The sequence below is a fragment of the Myotis brandtii genome, unplaced genomic scaffold (genome assembly GCF_000412655.1).
Source record: "Myotis brandtii unplaced genomic scaffold, ASM41265v1 scaffold649, whole genome shotgun sequence".
In the NCBI taxonomy this organism is placed as follows: Eukaryota; Metazoa; Chordata; class Mammalia; order Chiroptera; family Vespertilionidae; genus Myotis; species Myotis brandtii.
The window spans coordinates 345847-352477 of NW_005370512.1; the positions used below are offsets into that span (position 1 = coordinate 345847).

General features: G+C 36.8%; 1 pseudogene; it reads left to right on the forward strand.

The window, feature by feature from the left end:
- Positions 1-203: 203 nt before the first annotated feature.
- On the forward strand, positions 204-3192 carry LOC102250179 (annotated as a pseudogene).
- Positions 3193-6631: the final 3439 nt, after the last annotated feature.

The following is a 6631-nucleotide window of genomic DNA, read 5'->3' on the forward strand; positions in this document are numbered from 1 at the left end:
GGGGGGTGTGAGTGGTGGGGAGGGGGTCAATCTGGAAAAAGGAGACATATGTAATACTTTAAACAATAACAAAAAGATTAGTGTATGATAAATAGTAAAGTTTTAATACATGTTGACTATTATCATTATAACAATGTATTCTGATTAAAAAAACTTTTTATTAGCTCTTCCTGTCCGGCTGCGGCACAGTGAGCAGCTGCCGCATGTCTGCCCACCTGCAACGGAGGATCGTGGGGAACTGCTCTAGCTTCCTGATCAGGAGGAACAAGCAGAGGTACAGAACCAAACCCAATAACCCGAAGGCCTGCAACTCCTTTCGTTACAAGGGGTTGATTCACCGCAAGACGGTGGGCCTGTGGTGGTCATCAGGAAGCGGAGATCCGTGCGGTCCACCAGCAACAAGAACGCCCGGGCCACCCTGGGCAGCATCCCGTACTTGATCTGTAAGAACAAGGACCGCCCGGATCTGCGCTTGGCCGCCATCCGCAGGGCCAGCGCCATCCCGCGCAGCCAAAAGCCCGTGATGGTGAAAAGGAACAGGGCCAGCCCCACCAAGAGCTCTGTGCAGACCCCCCACCCCCAAAGCAATAAAGGTATCAGTCAACTTTCCTCAAAACACAAAACAAACAAAAAACACTTTTGTTATAAAAATTCTAAACACAAAAAAGTAGAGTAAATAGAATGACAACCCCCTAAATTCCAGAAAACTAAACTAGTCCTCAGAATATTATATTCTTTTTAAGAGGAAGGCAGCAGGTTAATGTTTAATTGAGCTTCTGTACTCTGGGAAATGCTTGTATATATAGGGAACAAGCAAAGGGATATGCATTCTTGCATATCATATATGGTGGGGAAAAGAGGTCATTGCATTTTTTGTTGTTTGTAATGCAAAACTCCAGGTGAGAGAGGTAAGAACTGATTTATTTGAGTTCTACTTGGATTCTGTCCCATAGTCCCTTTTCTATTCTATTCTAAAGTACAAGCAGGCATGGATTTCTCATAGATAAGAAACTTAAACCTTTATATCCTCATCTGAAAAATGGCCCAAGTAATAGTACTAGCCCTAGAAGTTTATTTTGAGAATTAGATAAAATTAGTTAGATAGAGTACTTGCTACATACTATTTTTCATTGATTCTGAGATTCACACTTTTTCACATCTCTGAAATTTTCTTTCTTTCTTGGTGGTTGATAAAATAATAGAGTCTGATGATGAATGGAATGTTAGATTCCATGAAATATTGTAGACAAGTGCTTAATGAATATTAGCAATCAAGATAATGATAATGTCGAGTTTTCTTAATTCATCCACATCACAGCTTGTATCATAGAAGCTTTACTTTATGCAAAAGAAAGGTGTTAAATTATCCAAGTATAATAGTGGATTCATCTATTTCTTCTTGCAGTTCTATCATTTTTTTGTTTGCTGTGTGCGTGCGTGTGTGTGTGATGTTACTTTGATACTCTGTTGTTAGGTGGATACACATTAAGGATTATTAGTCTTTTTGGAGTATTGATCCCTTTATCATTGTGTAATGTTCCTCTTTATCCCTGATAACTTTTCTTGCTTTGAATTTTATATAGCTCTCTGAAATTAATATAGTTTCTCCCACTTTCTTTTGATTAGTGTTAACATGATGTATCTTTTTCCATCCTTTTACATTTAAACTATATGTTTCATTGTATTTAAGGTGGATTTCTTGCAGACACAATATAGTTTAAGCCTTGTTTTTTGATTCACTCTGACAATCTTTTTATTTGTGTATATAGATAATTGACATTTAAGATGATTATTGAGCCCTAGCTGGTTTGGCTCAGTGGATAGAGTGTTGGCCTATGGACTGAAGGGTCCCAGGTTCAATTCCCCGTCAGGGCACATGCCTGGGTTGCAGGCTCAATCTCCAGTAGGGGGCGTGCAGGAAGCAGCCAATCAATGATTCCCTCTCATCATTGATTTTTCTCTCTCCCTTCCTCTCTGAAATCAATAAAAATATATTTAAATAAAGAAAAGACGATTATTGATATAGTTGGATTAATATCTATCATAGTTGTTACTGTTTTCTGTTTGTTGCCCCTTGTTCTTTGTTTCTATTTTTGTCTTCCACTCTTTTTCTGCCTTTTATGATATTAATTGAGCATTTTATATTATTCTATTTTATTTTCTTTCTTAGCATATCAACTTTACTTCTCTTTTTATTGTTTTTGATGGTTGCCCTGGAGTTTGTAATATACATTTACAACTAATCCAAGTCCACTTTTAAATAACACTATACCAATTCACTGGTAGTGCAAGTACCTTATAATAACAAAATATTCCTAATTCCTCCCTCCCATCTCTTATGTCATTACTATCATTCATTGCAATTGTATAGAAGTATACATGTATACACATAAGCATATACTTATACATAGCATATACATAAGCATACATAATTGAATACATTGTTGATATGATTATTTTGAGCCCGTTACCTGTTACATCAATTAAGAATAAGAAAAATGCTTTATTTTACTTTCATGTTTTCATTCTCTGATTCTCTTCTTTTATGTAGATCTGATTTTCTGACCTATATCATTTTCTATTCTCCCTGAAGAACTTCTTTTAACATTTATTGCAAGGCAGGTCTACCGGCACCAAATACCTTCAATTTTTGTTTGAGAAATCTTTAATTTTCTTTCATTTCTGAAGGGTAATTTTGCAGGTTTCAGAATTCTACGTTTGTGGCTTCTTTTCTTTCAGCACCATAAATATTTCACCTCTTTCTCTTCTTGCTTCCATATTTCTGAGAAGTTTGATATGATTCTTATTTTTTTCAATATGTTTTCTACATATTTGATTTCTGTAGTTTAAATATGCTATACTTAGGCATAGCTTTTTTATTTGGAAATTATTATTATTATTTGTATTTATCCTGTTTGGTATTCTCTGAGTTTCCTGGTTATGTGGTTTGGTGTCTGACATTAATTTGGGAAAATTTTTAGTTGTTATTACTTCAAATATTTCTTGTTCCTTTCTTTTTTATTTTATTTATTTATTTATTTATTTATTTATTTATTTATTTATTTTTCTGTTCCTTTCTCACTTTCTTTTCTGGTACTCCTATTACATGTATATTACATATTTTGTAGCTCTTCTACAATTCTTTTATATTTTGTTCTATTCTTTTCAGTTTTGGAAGTTTCTTCACTCTGAGAGAGGGAGGGAAGCAGGAAGAGAGAGAGAGAGAGAGAGAGAGAGAGAGAGAGAGAGAGAAACATTGATGTGAGAAACATTGATAGGTTATCTTCCTGTATGCACCCCAAGTAGAGATCAAACCTGCAACCTAGATATGTGCCCTGATCGGGAATCAAACCCACAACCTTTCAGTGTATGAGATGACACTTCAACCAACTGAGCCAGGGCTATTGTCATATTATTATGCTCAGATATTCTTTCCTCAGCTGTGTTCAATCTACCAATGAGCACTTTAAGGGCATTCTTTATTTCTGTTAGAGTTATTTTTAATTCTCATATTTCTTTTTGATTTTTAGAATTTCTATTTTTCTACTTACATGACCCTTTTGTTCTTGATTGTTATCTACTTTTTCTACCACAACTCTTAGCATATTAATCACAGTTCTCAAAAATTCCTGGTTTGATAATTTTGATATTCTTGCCATATCTCATTATGGTTCTAAAACTGTTTTTTTTTTTTTTTTGCCTTGTTGTATGGTTTGTAATTTTTTTGTTGAAAGGCATACGTGATGTCCTGGGTAAAGAGAACTAAGGAAAGTAGGTCTTTAGTAATGCAGAGTTAGGGTGTAGGGGAGGGGAAGAATTCTATAGTCCTGTGATGAGGTGTTACCCTTTTGGTGAGCCTGTGTCCTGAACTGTGAACTTCACTGGTGCTTCTTAGTTTATTTTTCTCCCTTTAGGTGGAATAGGATGACAGGCGGGAGCTGGATTTGTATATTTTCCTTCCCCCACATAGAAGGCTAGAACTGAGTAAAGTTGTATATTTTCCTTCCCCCAGGTAGATTAGGCTCTGGTAAAACTCAAATAGGTCAGGCTCTGGTAAAATAGCCTCTTCCCAAGGCAGGCCTTGTTAAGAGGAACAGAATGCTCTGGCAAATCTCAAAATGGTTCCTTTTCCCTCCCCCTGATGGAAGAAAGAGAGCATCCCCTCCCCCCCCCCAATATTACTGTGAGGACCTGGTAGAGCTCCTGGAGATAAAACTTACAAAAGTGTGGGCTTCCCCATGATTGGGCCCCTGTGAAGTTTTTATCTATCACAGTTGTCCACACTGAACCTCCAGAAATTCCTCAATCACAGTTCCAGTTGTCCTGCTCCAACACTGTGTCCCATGCCATTTTCTCATTAGGTAAGTTGTGGTTCTCTGTATTTGCCTGTCTCTCCAATTTTGAGGGTAGTGGTTTGCCCTGTGTCCTCACTTCACTGGTAGATCTAAGCATAATTGTTCATTTTTTGGTTTGTTCAGTTTTTTACCTGTTGTTAGGACAGAGTGAACACTTTCACATTCCTTACATGCTGGACCAGAAACCAGAAGTTCATGTTTTTTAAAAAATCTTTTCATACTATATGTGTCCTAAAACCAGGCACAGATATGAGTCTGCCATGTTGGTATTGATTAAAATTGAAGGGAAATTCTCTGGTGAGATAATTGGAAACTTTTGGGTCAGATTCTCTGGAGAAGAACTTGGGGCAGAAGCAGAGCCAATTCCTGATCATCTAGGAGTTTGGTTCTAACTTCAAAAGCTTTCCTTCCAAAGCTGTTAATCTAAATATCATGAATGAGTCCTATTTTTTAGCTTATTTTTGTATGTTCATGAACAAAGAAAGTCTTGCTACTTGAAGGTCCCTCATAAGTCAACAGCATTTGAAGTGCAATAATTAAAAGCCTGCTGATGCTGAGATGCTGTTTCTGGGAGCTCCAGAGTTTTTGCAAGTATTTTAACAAATACACATAAGTAAAAGGTGGGAAAATTACATTTGCTTTGCTTTCCTCAATGTCTGTATTTCAGATGTAATAAGAAAATCATTAGTTTATGATATTCTCATGTTGAATTTAGTAGGAATGACTCTGAAATGCTTCTCAATCCAATGAAGACATCAAAATCCAATAAAGACCCAGCTAGGAGTGCATAAAAATTACTTAAAGTTACATTTTTGAAAAAGTCTCATGGAAGATATTTATTTGAAAAATTATAGAATAATTTATGTAAATAAAAAATTTATATTGTTATTCCAAGTTAGCCTTTGGTATTAACATTTGATAGATACTTAAACATTGAATGTCTTATAAGAATTTACTTTTTTCTTAGATTTTTGATTGTTTATTTTCATATTTTCATAAGGTGAATAGAGTGTAGCTCAGGAGAGGTTTGAAACCCTGCTCCCGGATTTATTGTGTAGTTTATTTATTACTTAGTTTGCTCATCTGTGAAATGGTGATGTTGTGTGTGCTGAGTGTCCTCAGGTCTATTATGAGGATCCAATGGGATAGTTCACATAAAGCTCTTAGAATGGCAACTGACATCCTGTAAGGGCTCAATAAATGTCAGCTATTTTTATTTTAATAAGAAAACATCATTCAACCCTAGCCGGTTTGGCTTAGTGGATAGAGCATCAGTCTGCAGACTGAAGGTCCTGGGTTCAATTCCAGTCAAAGGCACATGCCTGGGTTGCAGCTTGATCCCCAGTAGGGGGAGTGCAGGAGGCAGCCAATCAATGATTCTCTCTCATCATTAATGTTTCTATCTCTCTCTTCTCCCTTTCTCTCTGAAATAAATAAAAAAATATATTTTTTAAAAAGAAAACATTCAGCCCTGACTGATTTGGCTCAGTGGATAGAGCATTGGCCTGGGGGCTGAAGGGTCCTGGGTTCGATTCCAGTCAAGGGCACACATGCAGTTGCAGGCTCGATCCCCAGCGGGGGGTGTGCAGGAGGCAGCCAATCAGTGATTCTCTCTCATCATTGATGTTTCTGTCTCTCCTTGTCCCTTTCTCTCTGAAATCAATAAAAATATATCTATTTTTAAAAAAGAAAACATTCAGAGATACATAATGTTATGAAGATTATTACGAGTATTGATTGAACGTAGGACATTGAGAGATAAACTCTCAGTGTTTACCAAAGAGTGCAGTAGACTGCTTTGCTTAAAATATGTTCATACTTTGTTTCATTTTTACAGAAGGTGGTCGCTCTCTCCTTCATGTCACCCATTTCCACAGATGAGTGCGGTTCCAAGTACACAAGCCTAGGCCCGATGGAATGGAGAGAGAAGACAGGGGAAATACAAGCAATTTCAAAAAGGGGGAACAGGAAGTAAGAAAACCGAAAATCCTGGAGTAAACTTACTCCTCTGACAAAAGGTCCAGAGTGAGCTGGCAGCATTCCTTTTCATGTTTGAAACCAGAGGTCAGCAAACTTTCTTTGTAAAGAACCAGGTAGCAAATATATTTGGTTTTGTGGACCATATGGTCTCCATCACAACTCCTCAACTCTACTCCAGTAACACACAAGCAGTCATAGATGGTACAGAACAAACCGATCCTGGCTGTGATCTAATAAAACTTTATTTACAAAAACTGGTGGTGAACCACAGTTTGCAACCCTTGATCTAGAACATA